Source organism: Cyprinodon tularosa, unplaced genomic scaffold (assembly GCF_016077235.1).
Source record: "Cyprinodon tularosa strain WSP-4 unplaced genomic scaffold, ASM1607723v1 ctg471, whole genome shotgun sequence".
NCBI lineage: Eukaryota > Metazoa > Chordata > Actinopteri > Cyprinodontiformes > Cyprinodontidae > Cyprinodon > Cyprinodon tularosa.
The window spans coordinates 1-21,703 of NW_024039198.1; the positions used below are offsets into that span (position 1 = coordinate 1).

Genomic DNA, 21,703 nt, shown 5'->3' on the forward strand with positions numbered 1-21,703 from the left:
TCATTGCTGGGTCTGAACATTTTCTCTAAACACAACTCTGTTGGACTTTCAAAATAAGACTCCAGGGACCCTACAAAATAAAAGCCTCTAGATTATACTAATGCAATAATTTATGCAATGGCTCAACATTATGACCCAAACTCTTCCAGGTTGTTTTTATTAGACTCTAGTGACCTTTTCAAAACACACCCCAGAGCAAATTTCACAATAAAAGTCTCCCATTTACTCTGTAATACAGCAGCTATTCACCTAATAACATGGAAAACCAGTGATTTAACATGTGGAAATGGATTCTATATCACTGCTGGGCATGACCCATCTTTTGATGCACATCCATGATAGACTTTCAAAATAACACTACAGGGACTCTACAGAATAAAAGCCTCTTCCTTATACACACTCATACATTGTGGCATATTGCTCATAGCCATTAGTAATTTCATCACTGCAATGGCTCTGAGCATGCGGGCGGAGCCCGCCATTGGTGATTTCATCACTGCAATGGCTCTTAGAAGGCGGGCGAGGCCCGCCAATGGTGATTTCATCACTGCAATGGCTCTTACAGGCGGGCGGAGCCCGCCATTGGTGATTTTTTTCATCGCTGCAAGGGCTCCTAGCAGGCGGGCGGAGCCCGCCAACTGCGCTTTACCCACTGCGGTTCAATATGGACAACCCATATTACCCTTGTGCATCATATGCTGTGCACGTCTATTTCCCAGATTTCAGCACAAGTGGCACACAGCTCTCTTTGCCCATGACCTAGCCCTCTTTCCTTCCCTCAGCAGCCCTCAAAGGCGTAAGCAGTTGGTCTGGGGAGCCCCAATGTCACTTGCCAGGGCCGTATTGGCCCAGTTACCCAGACGGGCAGTAGGTGGCCCCCCTCAAAATTTCTTTAGAAATTTTCTAGTTTATATTGCTATTCATTATTACTCCTCCACTAAATGAAAATAAATGTGTTTCCACTAAAAAGCGACCCCAAATACATTTTAGGTGGACTTTACTCCTAGCATTGTTCCATTTGCAGAAACAAAAACATAATGCAATGCTTGAAAGAAAATGGATTTGAAAAATCTATTTTGTCTTGCAAGCCATCAGTCTCTGCACATGACATATTGGCAAATACAATATGCAAAATGATGTGTAGCGCTCTTGAATGAGTGAAACAGTAGAAGTCAGAGGGGAGCTATACGAGGAAGAGATTGTATGTCAAAAGATATGCTCCATGGTAATGGAGGAGTGTCTGAGAGCTCATGAAATGATTCACTGGCGAATTCAAGCTCAAGTATTAATCAGATAGCACCCGCTTGGCTTTTTTGAAGAAAAGAGCTGAGAAGAAACTGCCATGGCATATCTGTTCCCCCAGGAGTCCTTAAAGTGGAAACATTTTTGTAAGAAAAGATTAATACGGCCATTGCTTCCACAAGGTTCCAAGGGTGAAAGGCATATAATTGTCTGTTATTCCTTCACAATTTTCCCTTCAGACAGAATGATGAAATCAAATGACAACATACAGTTTATTGTTGTTGGCATACCTGTGTTCTGTTAAAACACCAACACAGTCATTGCCTGGTTGTAAGTACACCTGTGGGAAGTGAGAAAGAGATGGTCAGATTGGGAGGATTCCACTGATCACCTCTTTCAGTTTGCAAAAAAAAATGACCATATTAGCTTCCCATGTCGATGGATTAGAATGGAAGTTAAAGTGTGCCTGGCCTAGATATAGTAGCTCGCTGCAGCAATTTGAAGTAATATTCGTTTAAGAAGAAATGTGTGCATTACATTCATGGCTGCCATGGTTTCTATTGTGATAGACAGGCTCATCTGCCAAGAAGCCTTTTGAATAGGAATGGCTTGTGTAATGCAGTACATTTTCAAGAATTATAGAAAATGTTGCTGCAATTATTAAACATATTAGACACTATAACAGAAATATGAGGACACTGAGGGCCACAACATTTGCATCAGTTTGTGTTAGGCCCTTGTTGTGAAGCACGGCTTTGCTTTGTAAAAGGCTTCAGACTCATGTAACTCCTAATAAACAACTCTGTTTACTTTAAAATGTTTGCTTACTAATAACAAGTGCGAGATATGCACTAATTGTCAAAGAGCTTAAATTAAATTTTTTTTACTTACCTTACTTATGCACTGCAAAAAGTGTCCATCCATCCAAGACTTACAGTCTTCGATTTAGCCAAGAAGTGTTTTTTATCTTGTTTTGAGATTGATATAACATTCAAGAGCAGATTCTGTTAATTATTCTTCTTTTAAGAAGATTCTACTTAAAACAAGTGCAATGATCCAAATGTACAGCAAGACAATCACAATTGCTAAGACTTTGAAGTGTTGTGACATATATTCTCACAACAACAGATATAAAATAATCTGCTCTTGCTTAGTATATAAACAAGATCAAAAATACTTTTTGACTACAACTGAGGTTTTTTGTTGTTCTTTTTCCAGCTTTTATTGAATGTTTTATATGTCATCACACTCTCACAGAGCAATGAAATGAACTCTCTGTATTTAACACATACCCTCTGTATTTAACACTTACCCTTGGGGAGCATACAGTATAGCTGCCATACCTGGAGAGCAGTGTGAGGTTAACTTTCTTTGCTCAGAGACCCAGAGTGGCAGTCTGTGGGAGTGGGGTTCGAACTCAGAACCTCAGGATTCCAAGCTCTATGCCCTAACCAATAGGCCCCCACTCCCTTGCCTCTGCATTTAAGCCAACCCCTTGGGAAGCAGTGGCTGGGCATTGTGGGGCACCCGGGGAGCAGTGTGAGGTTAAGGGTCTTTGCTCAAAGACCCAGAGTGTCAGTCCATGGGAATGGGGTCCGAACTCAGGATTCCCAGCTTAATGCCCTAACCACTAGGCCACCACTCCCAGGTTGTAAAACTTGGTAAGATGGACACTTTTTGCAGTATATAGTTGGACCTTTTTTTTAAGTCTAGGAACACTAGATCCATTTATGACAAAGACTCAACAAGCTCACGAAACATTTATGAGAGATTTTGTCAATATGTACATGATAGCAACAGAAAGTTGTTGCTATTTGTCTGCCTCATATTGATTCAAATATTGCCGTCCAACACATTTCAAAGCTGCCTTATTTGATTAAGATCTGGTTAGTCTATGGTGTCCATGATGGTCATGTTGAATCCCTCTGATGACAGTATTACTGCTGGATGTTGCCTTCAGAAGATTGGTACATTATGTTTGTAAGGATATGGACGTGATTAGATGCATCTCAGAGAGGCTCTCAAATTACTACTCTTAGTAAGTACGAAGGTTTCTAAAGACTTTCAAGACAATATATCCCATACTATCATATCATCAACACCAACCTCAGTTATTGATACATAGCACCATGTAATCACTCTTTTTTGCTGTTAAAAGTTACAGCAATAATAGTCATTGCACAAGGCAACATATGTTATTATCTGACTTTGATAAAGCATTGCAAATCTACCCTTAGGTTTGTGCTCTTAGCTAACAGCACTGTCACGCAATGCACTTTTCTTTAATCTATCAGCTTTTAGGTTTGATGTTTTGTCCCTTCAGCGATGGTAGTCTGTTTACTTCTGTCTCACTGATTAGTTACATAAAAACCTTCTGCCTTTTCACAATCTCCAATCAATGTGACAATTTTCTTTTGAAATCACCATTTTCATCCACATAACTACAGCTCACCTGATAGTTTCTCTTTTTCACATCTTTCACCGAAAACAATGCTATATTAAAAGTCACTTATATTCCCCTGCCTTATTGCTCTTATACTCGGTTTAATCTTTTATCAAGTAGTTCCCTTCACATCTTGATGTCAATACGCACTACCTTCTGCTCACATGTGATCGGCTGATTTGTTTGTGTATTAAGCAATTCTACAGGTTTATTGAATATAATACTAAGGGATTTCATGTTTCTGTGTAACTAAACAATCCTTGATACATTAATTGAGTGTAAAGTCACCATTAATGTAAGAAGTATAACATCTATTTCTCTCACACTTTTTCTTATAAACTAAGTGAGGAAAGAGCCCACATGTTGGGTTTTGACAAACTGGATTGAGCATTTCATAGTCTTTCACTATTCCATCAGTCAAATGCCACCAGTGGCTCAGCCTCGAATGAGTTTATATGTTAATCAGATTGAGCTTCCTGACTTCCTGCCGCTGCTGGATCAAACATAGACTCTAGTTCCCCATTTTCTGCTCATTCTCTAGTCACTTCATACATCTTAAAAAGGACGACAAAAATCAAAATCAATGGCTGAATCTGTGTCAAAGGAAGATCTGATTTACGAACTACCATAGAAGTGCTGTTGAAATTATAGGGTGGTCCCAGTGGTTGATATGTTTATCATCAAAGTGAAGAGTGAGTCATTTAGCAAACCAGACCAAGCATCTCATGTAACCGAAAAACCTTAGTTTTGAATCATCTACAGCTTTGGGGTTCATCTGTTTTATTTATCCTCTTTACTTTTTAATTCATGCAAATCTCAAAGCGTTTAGGGTGGTAAAACATGTTTGTGAGCATGTAAAAGTTGCATCTTGCCACAGAGACTTTAGTACTTATTGCATGGGGAGGATTTGTCTCCATTCCCTGTCCTTTTTGTCCTTGCATGCGTTTTTCTTTTTTGTTTTACGTCTCCATTCTGTTAATAATACATGAATGTCCTCTTTCCCTTCCCCTCCCTCTTCCCCCCCCTCTCCTCCCCTGTAGCAATAATTGAGCCCTCCACCACTAGTGCTGTCTCAAGCCCAGGTCAGTATATGTCACTATGCTGAACACCAGATTAGCAAAGAGGTTCGCTGCCTCGCACTAACCCTAGTCAAATCCCTCCCCTACATCTTGGTTGATTTCAATCAACTGACTGGAATGCCTGCTGGGTGTACAGCTTTATTGTATGTCCTCTGTTTATTTTATTTGCATTATTTTGTTGATGTCGTTTTGGCCATTAGAGTCAGCTACATATACTCCAGGCAGCCTGCATCATTGCGGCTTTATGCCCCCAACCCTCCATTATAGCCCCCAATCACCACTACCCTTTTGTGGAGCAAGTAGCAGCATCATCAAGTGGCTGTTCCCATATTTGTTTTGGGTCTTTGCTGCTTTTCATATTGCTGATGGCTTTGTGTTCTTCTCTTTCTGGCCTTTTCCCACCAATCCCTGCAGTACACATCACAGGCAGGACACTGTCGGTGGTGAGGGACCTTGGTTGTAAGATTGAATCTCTTGCTGTCCTTGTCCTTTTATCACTCTCTTTCAGTCCAGTTCTCTTTATCTCACACTTCTTTTCCTTCTCTCTGTACTTTTTCCTTTCTGTTCTTTCCTTGTTTCTAGAACGATCAATTGGTGCTTTGCCGCTGTCTTTAACCTGATCTGCTTGTGCTGCCATCGTTGCTACACTTTCAATGTCACCCTTTTTTTCTGCTCCTCACTCTAGTCTGCTACTACCACATTCCAGCTAAGATTAATCCCCTCTGCCTGGTGGTCTTTTCTCTCTTTGTAATGGTTTTAAGAAAGTCTCAGGATGCAATCTTTTATTCTTTAAATTATTTTTCCTCAGTACGTTTGACATGTGCAAAAACACCAAAAGTGTCTTTGTAGCACACTGAAGTTAAAACAGCATTCAATAATTCCTACACATGCATATGCAATAATTATTATTGCATAGTTATTTCATATATTGTTTTTTCTTTTTTGTTTTGCATTCACTTTAGTGGATTGGAGCACATTTATACTTGCATTTCTTAACCAGTTACAATGATCCATGGAAATTTAGTAAAAGAACTCCAAACAAACTGAACAACAAAAAAGCTGTCCGGCATGGCCTCTAACTTTCATTTGAAAGGAACATCAGAGGGTTTTAGAGATTAAGATAAACTCAGTCAGTGAGCCACTGTTCCCGTTTCCCTCAAGTTATCCGAAGTTTATTTATTTGTTTGTTTTGGTGGTTCTCTAACCAACTAGTTTGATTCAGGGCATATTCTTTTAGACCCATGACACCATGTCAATGTTCTTGTATAAAAGCAGTCCTATAACTTTGTTTCAACTTTGTTTTTAGTCAGAAAGCTAAGATGTTGACACAACTTCTGGTAAGTTCTGTAATATGTTGTAATTTACAGTATTTGCTGCTATGACCTTTAGCTATAGAATAGTGAGTGGTTTAGCACTAATACACCTTATTTGCCTGTGGCTCATATTCTATGAAGTAATAAAAGCAGAAGCTTTTCATGTGTCTTTTTTTGTTGTTAGAGACCCAGAATAAAGACTTCCATTTGGGCTGGTTTATGATATTTGATTACATAACCATTTGAATTTGTTTTTTTTTTAAATGCAATTTGTGTTTGTAATAACATATCTAGTTTCAAAATATTTCTATGTAATGAATCCCAATAATGTTGCTAATAACACAGATATTTGCTCCAAATTAGCAACAGCTTGTCGACAAAAGAAAGATTAATTTATTCTTGAACTAAATGGCTCTATATGGATTGATGACAGCTAATTTATATATTCAATTTGGGTTTTATTCATCATTTTATATTTGAAAACAAAAAAAAAGTTGTTCTTTTGGAATTAGGACTAATTTGGATTAAGGCAAGCATTAAAAACAACATTACAGCGATTGATCAGACTTGAAAGGAATATTTCACCATGTTTACAGACTACAAACTTTGCCTCATTCATTATATTTTTCATTTTTACGCTGTACATAATACTTGCTATCAGCCTTGTTTTAATTGACATTAGCCATGTTAACATGGACACAAACAGTTGGGTAAAAGATGGCCAATCAGAATTATAATGCATCTTGTAAATGCCTCATTCAGAACATTCTGCTCAGAGTCAACTTCATAGGAGTTAAATTGTAATCCATAGGAGAGGGATTTTATATAATGATTGACAATCTGAACAGCATACATGTGAACCCCTCTGCAGATTATATAATTCTGATTGAGGCAATGGTGATTTAACACCGTACACGTCAGAGAGCTTCTATTCTGATCAGGCTTGGCACATTAATATATTCTGTTTTATTTAAATCTTGAACATTCTTTGAAAAAACTGCACATTCAGATCAAATAATACATTATGTGTGACTTAGTAGGATAAATTTATAATGCACTTGTAATAACTGTCCATGAAAAACAGAAACTCACGTATGAGCCTTGGCAATTGTAAATAAATGCTGTTATATTTGTGTCCCATTATTGCTATGTATACTATTTGTCACTGTTTAACAAACATGTCATAATACAGTTAGTGTTTACACTGAATGTTCTATGAGTTTAGAAAAATTAATCTCTGATGTACTTTGTTTCTTTTTGTAATATGGAACTTACTCAGAACTAAAGTACTAACCTAAGGCATAAATTCCCTCCTTCATCTTTCACAACAAATTAAGGCTTATGTGTGCAAGACTGAATAATATCATCTTTGACGCCTGTGAAGCAATAAGAACCCAGTCAAATCCTCTGTTATCATTTTTGGAAAGAATGGTCAAATACTAAAACAGGCACTGGTCAAAAGACAGCGACCTCTTAAGACTTGGACATAAGCCTCAGACGTCTTAGATGCCTCTGAGAGCATCACTGCGGTCAAACCGAAATCAAACAGTCTGGAGCAAAGAACAGAGGCGGAAGATGATCAGTGTTTTATTAATTCCTCCTCCTCTCTCTGTGATGAACTGTGGCAGATGGACATCAAATTCAGCCACCGATTTATTTCACTAAAGAGCAAAACAGAGCAGTGTAGCTATTTATTTGTGCCCACTGCCTTCAGACGCCTCAGCAGACAACAAGCCCACAGCCAGCTGTGCCCCTTCACCTCCGCTGACTCCCACTCAGCCAGAGCTGTCACACTCTTTGCTCTATTCTCCTGAGCTCCACATTCAGATTCCAGACTCAATGTTTGGTTACCCCCAGCCATAAAGAATGGCATCACAAAATGGGGGTCACTGGTATTAACAGTTTATAAAAACCATGCTTTAGTCTCCTCTTCAAAGATAGTTGCAGTTATGCTAAAGATTGAATGTGGAATAAGTGTATATGGGCTTATCACCAATATCACCATATATGACAGTATGGTGACAAAGAGAGGTGATTTCACTCAAAGAGGGAAGAACAGCAGATAAAGGCCTTTTGAAAAAGGTCAGTGTTTATTTGCATTGTATAGCGATGGGTCTAAAATGGGTAGACATTAAGTAGACATGAATGCAAAAACAACTGACAACCAAATCTTAGAAATGTATCAATTCTTACATAAATAAAAAATTGCCTGGTGCTGATAACAGTTAAGGCATTTATAGGTACATGAAGGCAAATGTTCAGCCAGTCCTTAATAAAGCTCCAGAACTCTAGGGGGTGATTGCATTGCATGGAAGGTGGAGACTGTGGCCTGGACCCGCAAAGCCGGAACCAACCAGAAATGCATCCATATAGATGCCAGCCTATCGCAACAGAGTTTACCCTGTCACCTCAAAGAGATTTGATAGAGAAGGGCAGTGATAAATGCTCCTCACATAATCTTAACGCTGACTGACAGCTGGCTGCTTTTGATCAACATGTATTCTTTATTTTCACAGGGCTATAATGATAATTTACTGCATGGTTCATATATTTTTATCACTTAAAAATACAGTCCTTCAAGGGTTATTTTCTGGAATAAGGTACCTCCGTTTTATTCTAGTGAAATTACCTGCTCGACCTTCAATGCTTTTCCCTGAACGGTTTGCATAGGGATAGTATGTAAATCTGCCAGCCTCACTACGGACAGATTTATGTGACCAGCCTTTGTTTTTGAGTAACATCTGTGGTTAACTCACATTAGATAAAAAGTAAAGTTTTGTCTGCACCATATCACAGGAAAGTGACTTTACTGGTCTGCTTGCTAAACAATACTATTGTTTCCAACATGATTCTTGAAGCTGTCATGAGTTGATTGTCAGAAATAACAACAACAAGAACTGACAGTAGGTGATATTGACTCATTCATGTTCAGACAAAAACAACCACAGCAAAGCAGTCCCTGATTCTCGTTGTAAAGACAATATAAAACTTAGGGTTAGAGTTGATGTTATGGTTTTATTATGATACTCCAAATACTCCCATTCTGTCCTAGTATTGGAATGATACTGCAGCCACTATTAAGCCTATAAAGTGTGGTGCCATATTATTATAAGCCATTAAAAGCTTAACTTTAGAAGTGACAAGATGTGGTGCTGGTAGTCAGGATTTTTCACCTGTGTAAATTACTTGGCTGTCTTCTCTGATGCTAAGTTGAACTAAGCAAATTAATTCTTGGTTTTACAGAGGAAAAATTGAAGTAACATGCTGTATGAATACACAAGATAAACTGAATAGAATGAACCAAACTTCAAGATTAAAAAGATTCAAGCATTAAAAATATATAACCTAGATAAAACTGACAAGTTTGCTTTAGATAATTGATTTTTTACTTAATCCCGACCTTGACCCGGCCGTCAGGCTGAAGAGGTAGGTGCAGGTTGGCCGTTTTTTTTTTTTTTTTTTTTCTCATGGAATAAATTATTAGTCTATTTAATTGAAGTCAATACAAACTGTGGTTATTAATATAAAATAAGTTCTACAGTTTAGATTGTTCTTTTTTTACCTGTCTGTGGCTCAAGAAAAACTCGGGTACAGCAAACTCCTGGTTTTCTACCTGCTACATGCTTTCCTCTTGTCTAGTTACCTGCTCTTGCACACATAAACAGCCTCACCCACCATTGTCATCCGTTTCTCTTATCTATATCACATATGATTTGGAAGCGCTTGCTGTGGAGTGCACTGTGATGACAGAGTGTGGCGTAACCTAGTATTCCTTGCGTGTGCAGTCAGTGCATTGGTGTGAGCCGCACAGACTGACTGTTTCTATCAGCAATAATAACTTAGGTAAAAAATTAATTAGTGTCAGGTTTTCTTTGGGCTTTTCCAGTGGCTCTGTGCCTCTTTTACTGTGGACAAGTAGCTTACACAAAATAAAAGGATGGAGACCGCAGCTCTAGGGTATATTTAAGTTTTATATTTATTTATTTTCTTTTTTTAAGCATCACTTAACCCTCATCTGCTCACCCCTCCCTTCATTACTGCCTGGGGTGACAAAACTTAGCAATTTGAGGTGACCCTAGTTTCTGCCCTGCGAAACTTGATATTAAATCACAAAAACAAAGAAAGTGGTGTGCTATAACCTGTGGTGCATATCTCAATATCTCATCCAAATTTTTGACTCTTGGAATATTATATCAAGCATTTAGTGTGACATTATCAATTTGTAATATATTTTACTGCCTTAATAAATATAAATATTAGGGCAATCTTTTATGTTTTAGATATTTAAAAAACCTATTCCATAACAACAAGCTTGTACAAAAAAGACGTTTCAAGAAAAGTTCCTCAGGTAACATTAAGCTCCAGTTAAACATTTTACAACTGCGCCTTTTAGTGTTAATGAACCAATAAACCAGTAAGAATTGTCTTTTGTCAAAACTGTCAGGGCCATTTCTTCGCTATCCAGGATGTATGATGAAAGTCAGTTAAGGCTAAAATGGTGAATTAAATAAATCCTTGCATATTCAAGATATCATTTACATTTTATGTTGTGCCTTAGTATATACTGTATCTGTATCCTGGCGCTTTTTGATGATTGAGGCATAGAGATGGAAATAATCTTTTCTCAGTTCTTACCTTATAAATATCACATATGGTAACACCTGCCAGGTTACCACAGACAGAAAGACAAACCATCTGTTCCTTTACAGGATTTCTTAAATCTTTCATGTCTTTAAATGTTTATACATTACTCCCAATGCACAGAGGAGCGGCGTTCTTTGGTTTACCGGAAAAGAAAGTCTTAAGCTTTTTTTTAGCTTCAACAAATTGATTTATGTGCATTTCTGAAAACATAAAACACAGCTCCAACCCTCTAAAGCACCTGGCCTGATGCCACCCTGTCATCCAAATGAAATGTAGATCTGTGATGATAGCATACACTCTCATAGACTGCTACCTCTGTTTATTTATTCATATTTATATTACTTGCAGTGGGTAAAATCAGTCCTCTTTACTAAATTAGATATTTTGGTTATTAAGGCCCAACACAAACAGAATAATACATGCATTTAACATAACCTACCTTAATCTATGTCATGTTAACCCTCATCATTACATACTGACTATGGCAAGGCCTTTGGTGAATAGGGAGCATTCTGATTAAGTTTCCACATTGAGTCCTGTTACTATTTGTTCCTCTGCTTCAAAAAGAACTTTAGCCTTATACGAATTTTAATAGAAGTAATAACAATAAGGGTAAAGATAATCTGCAATTAGATGTGTCTTATTTTATAAGCATGTATTTGCCCCTTCTATGAACCACCATAAAACTTAAGGAGATGAGAGGAAAAGGATCAGCAAGCAAAAAGCCAATGTCTAGATATGTTTGAGCGAAACCCATAAACAATGCAAATGTAAGAGTGAAACATTGAGATATAAAATACAGGGTGCAGCAACAAATTAATTTGCATCTTGGCAAAGTCTCTGAAAACAGCTGCTTACTTAATCCTTTGTCTTTACAAAGACCCTACTATTATAGCTTTAGACCAATGAAATGTTTTACTTCTTTTATTCTAAGTGTCACAGCATATCTACCTAATAAAATACTCCAAAGATCTCCAACATTCAAGTCACCATCAGCTCCAAGCTTACAGATATGTGAAGCTCGTAGAGCTAAATGTTCATTGACAATATAAAACAGTTTAATCATAAATTAATGTTTCTTCTTTTCTTTGTTTTTATTTAATATTTTATCTGATTTTAATGCACATTTTGTGCACTGTATGGTCTGTCTGTCTGTCTGTTGGTCAAACAATATTCAAAGCCCCCCCTCCTTATGCAAAACATTACCTACAGTATGTTCACTCAAGTGCAATATTCTACCTCTCTAACTGTGCAATAACACATGACAACTACTGTGTAGCCTGTGTATTTTTTTAACCTATTTTATAAGGTAATTTAATCTCTGCAGTAAAAGTGCAATAATCCAAGTCAACTGCTGTGTAGTCTTCCCTTAGCTTCTACTTTGCAGATATTTTTTATATCTAAGGGAAACATATTCCAGGACATTACAATTTTTTTCTTTTATACACTTTTTTTGTATCATCTGTTGTATTTTTATCTTTAGTGGCATCTTGCTTTAACTCTTTGTACTCTATATATGCTACTGGAACCAGAATTTCCCTGAAGGAGTAATCCCAAGTCTAAGTCAGTCATTAACAAACAGAAGGGAATACAGTATGATATCCCAGATAACTTTATGAACATCATTGCAGACCATGGTAGTGTTATAATGGCCACGGGAGTCAATGCAACTGGGCTTAACTGCATGTAAATGTAAATCCTTTATTGTCCCACAGTGGGGTAAGGCTAAGGGTCTTGCTCAGGAACCCAGAGTGGAGGCTGCGGGGATACTTGCATACTTTTCAGAGCACAAGCGCACTGCTCCAACCCACTAGGCCAAAAACCACCTCAACTGGCATCCTAATTTATGGATTTAAACACAATCCCATGGTTTTGGAAGTGCCTTACAGTCCATATTCTTCCCGAACCAGATGGGTGACAATTTAATCTGTCGGAGTAGATAGATAGATAGAGAGATGGATACAGGCAGCTTGTTTGTCTAAACTAAAACATTTCACACATTGCTTTCAGCTCATTTCCAACCACCTACCTACATATAAGGCTATTAAAACCAAATTAATCAGCAATGTTAGAGTTACCGATCACACGAAAGACCCAAAAGCTATAAAGATGCTGGAATAGACAGTGTAGGTGTTGTGTACGATGAACTTACTGTAAGCCAATCCACAAAGGAATTCTGAACTGTAGAGATTGCCTTTTAACAGACCATCTAGAAAGGCCTTGGTTTTAGCAATACAAAGACATATTGTTCATTTATATGCCTTTATTCAGACGCAGGAGCCAGAAGTGCTATTGTTAAGTCACGTCAAGTGGCAATTATGTGTAAAAACAAATGTGACCGCTAACTGCTGGGGTTTGTGAGTCACTCCTGGATAATGTGTATGCAAAAACAATTCACTTATAAATTATTGAATAGGATGAAGTATCTTGATTCAACAAGCTTTTACTGAGGTCTCTGATGAGTGGATAGGTATTGTAGATCCGGTAGGACTCGACTTGTTGAAACCACTGGGCTAAACTTCTCAAGGAGATTCTAAAGCAAACAACCCTGCATCTGCTTTACCCCAAATGCTTGGTGCCAGACACACTGAGCTGCCCACAGATAATCCTTTTTGGCAGTGGATTTTCTGCCAGCCTTATCAGTTGTATGGTAGCAAGATCAAGAACCGTGCAAACAACTTCCACACCCTGAGAGCACTGCCACCCCAGCTCCTGGCTCGCCCATTTTGTTTCGACTTGATATGCTGACCTTCATCTTTACTGAGTGCTAACTCCACCATCACCTCTGGAAGAGTCTGATAAGCAGATGGCATGTCATATATCATACTTGACCCCTTGATCCCTGGATGATGCAAATAGACAATGGATTTTGTCCTGTGGACCTAGAAGCCCACAGGCTTCTCTATTCTAAAACACTTTTTTTTACAATGATAGGGTGAAAAGGTGCATAAGCAATGCTGGAAGTAACACCTGCATCTCCCCCTTCACTCATATGAACATTATAACTCTAATGAAAAGTAAACAGAAACAAAAGCCTCTAGTGCATGCAAGAAAAATATGCATAATGCACATAAAGGCAAATACACCCGGTACTTAGTGAGGCTAATTTTACTGCTCCGAGCGGCTTTGTAGTGTGATTCTCAGAAATATCAAAGCCTGCCAGAGTTAGTTTAAATGATGAACTCTTTTCTTTTTGAAAACATTTGCTTAACCATACTGTGAAATGGGTTTAGAGTGAATGAAGCATTTTACTTTGATCTTAGAATAAGATTGTCATACAATCCATATGGGTTCTTTCTAATGAGTATTCATTGGGTTGGATCAGCATTTAGTTCTTTGTATAGTATTTATTACTAACCTGTTTAGCTGTAAATACTCAGATTTTTTTTATTAGTGTACCATCTTGAAATTATGTAAACCACACCAAAAGATATAATTAGAGTAAATTTAAAAATAACTCAACAACCTTGGGATTTTATTTATTATCTAATGTAATATTCTAATTTTCTAAAGAAACAAAAAATTATTTTTTACTTTATGTTTTACTTATCGAAACCTGAGAATTAAAGGCTTGAGATAAATAAACTCAGTGTGTAATGAATATATATTTGTGTTTCACTTTTCAAATTTAATTCCTGAAACACACTAGGCTTTTGATACTTTATATACTGTAATTATGATAGAAATTTAGGACTACAACCTTTTTTTTGTAAGACAACAGAAACAGCAAAGTGAAGAATACAGAAAATTATTATTTTCCTCAATCTAATGGCTATTGGTTAGTCAAAAAGAGACTGCACGTGGACACATTAGAATAGTGGAAATAATCTGCTCAGTTAAGGTGTACTTTAGAGACTCAGACTAGTAAAGCATTCAGATTACATTTAAGTCATCCAAAAAGACTTGCTTTTTTCTCTTCCCTCTGGTGTAAACTTAATAAACAGATTATTATTCCTATTTCATGGGACCTAATCTTCCCTGTTCACCTCTACTCTTTGCTCACTCTCACTTGCAGGGCTGCCATTCACCAGTTCTTCAGCCTATTATATAAATGATCATGGTGTTCTACCTTGGTCAGCACAATATTTTACTTACCTCACATCTCTGTCAGAGCTGCTCTGTCTCCACCGTGTTTTGCCAGTTTTGTCTTTCCTTTGCTCCCTCATGGACTTCTCTCCTCTCTACCTCTGATTATCTCTCCCACTTGGCATCTTGTGAGGAGTGCTAGCCATTAAATCAAAACGTGGTCACGTCGATAGTCCCACACACTCACAGAGGAAACGCAGTATTAAACGCTGAATCCATAAGTGCTTTCAGAAGAACATGAAAGCTATTTCACAGGCATTTTCTGTGTTTTCATCTTTCATGGATATTTCTCTGTATCTATTACAGAATCGTGGGGGATATTAAAAACTAAATCCCGCCGAAGCCTTTGCCGTTATTAAATTGTGGCAAAAAAAATATATTTTCTTTGTTTATTCTCACATTCCATTTGAATTCTCATCGCAGACAGTTCTTTTATCTTGTCAGTTTCTTGGTGTATCTTTTCAGATAGCAGCAGATTTCATACAAATCACGCTGTTCTCAGAAGATCAAAGCACGTTATAAAGCTTTATTTTTTTATATCTATTACATTGTTCTCTACTTTTTCATATTGTGTTTACTACTCTGCTTTCAAAGCTTCCATTCTTTCTGTTGTACTGAGGTTTTCAAATGGAAATTGACAGAAGGCCACAATGAGAAACAGCTCTACAGAGTTTTGAGAAAAAAAATGTAAATCTTTGGTCAACTTTAATTGGCACCTTCACTGCAGTCAGGGTTATTAATAAAACAGTTCAGCTGGAAAGATGAGTTTTTGCTGCTCTGAACAACAGGCAGGACTGCACGGTTGGTGTGTGAGAGCTGAAGCAGAAAATGGATAGTCATTTCCTTCCACAGCTGCGAAAGGCTACCGTAGAGATTCGGTGTTGGCCTATAATTGAGACACCAGGGTATATTCTGTTTCTGGACAGACTCTAATGGTTAGTGCATTAAGGAGGATGATTGAAGAAAGCCACAAACTTACATTGGAGGCCACAGTAAATCAGAAAATATGGCTTTTTCGGCCAATTTGTAGATCACAGCGGGTTCACACTTAGCAGGGCTTCAGGTCTTTCCTCTCTCTTACCACGTGAGGTAAGAGCACTCCTCTGAGGAGTTAAATGAATGTAATTTTAAGGTTACAAAAAGTGAGCAAATTTCAGCAGTAATGGAAAGAAAGCTTTGGACATTTCATTGTCTTTGGAAAAGCATTTAATGTTTTGTTTTTCGCTCAGTCAGTTGTTAAGAAGCTCTCCTCTTCATCTCTCTGGTTTAGGATTTAACTCTTCAAGAATACTTGCAGCAGTTTGTATTTTCATGACATCTACTGAAGTTGGAGCATAATCCTGCTTAATTACCAAAACGTATGGTTCCAAGCTCTTCCCGCCTTGCCCGAATATCCCTTATCTCAGTATCCGAAAGCTTAGATTAAATTAGATTTAACAAATGTCAGCCAAATACCTGTGCACGTCTCTGTTCACGCCATGCATTCTTTTTGACCCAGTTACCTAGTTTTGTGGAGTAGGCAGCTGTTGTATTTTTGTGATGCAAGAAATATATGCTAATTAGTTGTGCATCTTTCTATATATAAACTGGACTACTCTCTGTCATGTGAAGGTGAAAGTATGAACTGGATTACATAAAAACATTACCCAAACAAAGTACAGCAAGTAACAGTTGAAACCAAATTTTTCTAATTATCCATTCACACAAAACATTTATTAAGGTCCTCTAGAGTATTTTTCTTTTCCTTACAGCTATTGTTCTTTTCTTTTATGTCAATATCAAAGGCACAAGCACACCTCAGGTAAATGCATTTTAATTTATTTTCCACTTTTATTAATTCCTTATAGGTTTATTTTAAGGAATTATTTAATAAAGAGCTGGAAGCTACAGAATAATCAGTTTTTCCTAATTAGCTTAATAAATCTAGTAAGTGAAGACACTCCACATATTCCCTCTAAAATCAGCTCATTATAGATTGCCCTGGACATGACTTGCTCAAATCTAAAATTGTTCAGAACCTTTACAGCAAAAATAATGAAACTAGTTTGTTTTTTCAAGCACCTAAAATTTTTGTAGAGCCACTAGAATTAAGAGATGTTAAGGTAGATGTATTTATAATAAGAGATAATCCAGTAGAGATTGTTAGTTCGGTATCCTGTGTACTGAACAAATACACTCTTACTTTATAACTGAACGCCTGACTAAAGTTTACGAGCAAAACAAAGTGTGCAAAATTTTGAATATAATATTTAAAAGTGAGACTAAGAAGATGAACTATCAGGTTATCAAAATATCAGGTTTCTTATTTACTTTATGTTTACTCTTTTGTCTTCACAGTGATATTTTATATAATAATATTTCATATGTATTGTTAAAGCTAGCCACGAACTTAAGAACATTCCTCACTTCCTCCTATTTCAACATAATTTTTTAAATCTTCGAATTGCAATGAAAGCTTTGTCTAATTATTTAATTTTCAATCGATTTCAAACCTAACCGTGACAAAAACCCTATTTATGTCCTTTACCAATCCATACCTAACCCTAAACTGAACCCTTAACCTATTTCAGACCTTTATCCTTAAGAGAAGGACCTTGAAAATTACTATGGTATAAGCAGTCTTCAATTTGATGGTGAAATCTGAATAATGGTCTTTTCTCGGTTGCCAAAACGGATGCATACACTCTGATAACAAGGAAGTGGTTTGCATTTCATCCTTGTTATGCTATTGAGCTTCTCTTTTAGTTTAAAGATCATCAGACTAGCACACACACACACAGACACACACTCATATGCACAGTCCTTTAATCACTGTCATGAGCCTTAAGAAAAACAGCAGCAATACCTGATAGTATATGCAATAAAATCTGCATACTTGTCCTTGTTTCTACCCGTTCACAACTCCCCAAGAGTCTTCAAATTCATTTTATTGACAAACCACACCTTAACGACCTTGGAGGATTTTAAACACGGTTAGAAAAGGTCATGACATTCAGAAGTGGCATTTTCTTTGGGGGAAATGGCTCAGATGTCTGCCCGTTAAATAAGGTTAGTTCTATCGGCTCGATTTCAGGGCCTTTTGGCACTTCTGGCATGTATAAAGCGTGGCTTCACTCCACCAATATGAAAGGCTCTCTGTACTTTGCAGTCTTGTCACTCTTCATTATGGCCAATAAAGATTTCAAAAAGGCTGACACACATTTATGTACACGCAAACACACTTTAAAGTACTGGAGTATGTTACAATATGTATGGGGAATTGCACTAATGGGGGTTGTGTGCATGCACATGCAATGTAAATAGAAAAACAAACCTCCAGAATACAGAAAGACTTTAATGCATCCTGTGCTGCTAAATGCTATCTCAGTTTCCGACTCTGTTCTTTAGATCTTTTTTTAATTTGAGGAGTGATTCAAGGCTTTTGAAAATGATTCACCCTCTTCAGATTTGCAAATGATGAATAAAGGTCAGTCAAAGTGCTGTGAAGTGTCTTTGGTGAGGTAATCTTTAGGTTCAACACATCAAGGCTGTAATTTTCTTGTATCAGCCAGCGATGAATGACCCGTTTTTTTTTTAACCAAGTCCCCCTTTGCCACTGTATTACAGCAAGATGTCTCAAACCATCAATGAGATGAGCATTTCACAAGTCCACAGACTGTCACAGATGACATTGTTAATTAGAGCTTAGGAATCACAGGTGCCTCGTCTGAGCCGTTTTGAAAGGAGCTGATCAGATTACACCATTTTGCTCCATATTTGTTCTCTGTAATACCATCTACCATGTAGAGATCGTTGTAATGGTGGGTGGCTCTCTGTGGGCCTTCAAAACTAGATTTGCATCCCCAAAGAAAGCAGCTGAAAAAGACCATGAAAGACTCCTGAGCATTTCATCAAATTAGTTAGCTATCCAAGAATAAGAAAAATGTTAATGATTATTAATTTCTATATCTGCCTTTAGTTTGCCTTCAGTTGGGATTTAAATGGGAATCAATTTAAGATGACATGGAAATCCTTCTAAGCCACAATCAGAGTATGGCTCCTCTCATTCTGAAAGAAATGTTGAGGAAAAAATAGGTAATAAACTTGAAAGTATTCAAAGATACGTTCATTAAAAAAAAAAAAAAAAACTTTTTTTTTAAATATCTTTTTTAAAACAGAATCTGTCATTGCTGTTGTCAGAATAAATGGATACCTGTTGTGGACCCAGCGTAGCCGGCATATATATGCTTTATGTGCGAAAAATCTGGCAAAGAACGCTGGCATACATTGGATAAGTTATGGGTCAATTTTGTATAAGTCATGAGCACGCTGAAGTACGCTGGCACACGTCAACACACGGCATGCTCAAAATTTCTCGACGTATGCCAGCGTATGCTCATACGTGGGTCATACGTTTCAGGTAAGTTATTTAATCGTTGACATATGTTAAGTGTAAGTGCATTGCTGCTTACCCTCAGGACACTGGCTTGTGACATTTCATAGGCATTACGCTGCCGTCGGTTTTGTATAAATTAGGCTGTTTTCGGACATAAGTTCAGTATGAACACTATGTCTACGCCAAAAATTGAAAAAAATACATAGAAAGTTCAGCTTATGCCAGCGTTTTACAAGATTCTGGGACGTCAGGCATATGCTGGCTAAATCGCTAAATTGTGACAGGGGCCTCAGGAAGCAAAAGAATGATGAACAATGAAAAGAGTAATCAAATGATTGGGAGAACCTGTGGGCAGAAGGATCTAGAAGGGAGCGAGGCGAAGGAGACTGACACAAGGGGGCAACAGAGAGTAAACAAGAGATACATAAGAACTCAAATACAATCAGAAAACAACTAGAATGTAATGGAAATTATGGAAAAAAGACAATTTAAACATAACCAAGAAGTCCAGAAAGGGCAGAATCATAACAGCTGGATATTTAAGCAATTATTTAAGAATCTCTACAACAGAACTTAATGACATTGACCCTATTTGTCCTGCCCTTGTCTCAGCTTTAAATCTGGCTCAACCAGCCAGACCGAGATACTGTGTTCACAGTCTAAGTCTGTCTGGCTCGCCAGGCTAGGTTCTAGTAGCATATTTTCAAATGTACTAAAATCCAAACAGTACCAGGGGTGTCTTAAAAGATCAGGTAAACAAACAGTTTTAAATTGACCAAGATTTTTTTAAATATTACTATAGGAATTGATTATGGTGAACTGATAATTGGGGCATTAGAAGATCCTGTGCTTCACAATTATGACATTACATGATGTTTCCATTTTAATGAAGTAGTTTTGTCAACACTTTTGAGAAGCTGCTTGTATATTAGCTTGATAAACCAGACTAAATGTAAGATTAAATGTGTAATTTAGTGTGGCCCCGATGAATGAGACATCACAAGATTGTTGATGAGAATAACCTGTTATCTTTCAAACCGCTGTCTGTGTCTATTGGCCAACGCTCTGACCAATGAGCGCAACTGACTGTGACGCAGTAAGCGTGACAGAAAGCTGGTGGGGGAGTGTAAACAAACAGGCTGCCAATACATCCTTCTTAAAACTGAATGAGCATAGAGCCTCTTCCTGCTCACGTTTCAACGAAAACCCCAAGTCTGATCCTTCCTAAACTGATTCCTTCCTAAACTGAACCGTACAATAGTTGTTGCCATCTTCCTTGTTGTGCTTCCTCCAACATCGCACAGCTTTGTCCGCCTCGCCCTCAAAAGCCCGCCCGATTTGCATCAAAAAATTCAAAACACATCTCTGCGTTGTGATTGGCCTGTCAGTATAAAGTATATGACTTTAGCTGGTAAAAATAAGTGAAAGATTTTGACAAGCCCGCAGGTTTAAAAGGAGAGAAATTTAAAAACAATGTTATTTACTGCTTTATAGTTTTCTAGTAAAACAGTCTGCTACATACAGAAAAACCCTTCATTCACTTTGTCAAAACAAAAACATAATAATTGTTCTATATTTTTGGCATAAGGATTACTTCAGAATAAAAAAACAATGAAAGTTTAATAAGCGACTGTGTCAAAACTTGATTTACTAGTGTACATTAGTTCTCTTATTTTACCTTTAAGAATTAGTTTTTTTGGTTTTGTCTTAAGTCTGTTTATAGTTTTGCTAATTGGGTCTTACCATATGATGTTATTTGGCCTTTAGGGGTTTTTGTTTACCTTTTTGTCAGTTTTTTTCAAGCATATTTCTCTTGCTTGATCTCTATTGCTAAACAGATTGCTTGATCTCTTGCTTGATCTCTGATCTCATTATTTTTGGTTCATTTTAATTTAGCCAGAGAGTATTTCTGTATTATTGGAGAGGTTGTCCTAACTCTCTGGCTTTTCCAAAAATGTATGGTCGTCTTAAATTCAAAAGTTGTGCATAGAGAACAATTTAGCTGCAGTCTGTAATTTTACGTTTCACCTATGCTTTTATTGTGAAGTTATAACAGCGAGATCTTGACAAGAAATGCTGTAGGGTTGTTGGGGGTAACACCAGATCCAAACTGAGGCTAATAAGGTACTGAATATTGTAAAACAATCATTCAAGCCAATAAATAAAGTAAACAGGTCGAGTCTTATATTCAATGCCAGCACAGGAATGCCACATTATGTTATGCAATAACTTGATATGCTGAAACACTAGCACTGACATCTGCTGGGATGGAGATGATCTTAAATCTTTAAAATTAAATCAGCAAAAACAATGGTTTTCCCTGCATGAATCAAGTAGCATTGAAAAGCTAGATCATTTTTAAATCATTTGTATTATCTCTGAAGCAAAAGTATTACATTTTATCTTTTTATTTATATATATATATATATTTATTTTTTTTTTCACTTTACAAATGATCATTTTAACTGCAAAAACCTGCACTAATCATTCAGTCTATTTGCTGATTTATTTTTATTCTTTT

At 37.2% G+C, this 21,703-nt stretch overlaps 1 long non-coding RNA gene across 1 annotated transcript in view; it reads left to right on the forward strand.

Annotated features, from left to right (window-relative positions):
* The first annotated feature begins 4,725 nt into the window (after positions 1–4,725).
* Positions 4,726–21,703, forward strand: part of LOC119794226 — a 38,544-nt gene continuing 21,566 nt past the window's right edge. Inside the window, exon 1 of the long non-coding RNA XR_005282197.1 lies at positions 4,726–4,767. This is a non-coding gene — a long non-coding RNA (uncharacterized LOC119794226). The remainder of the gene's footprint in view (positions 4,768–21,703) is intronic.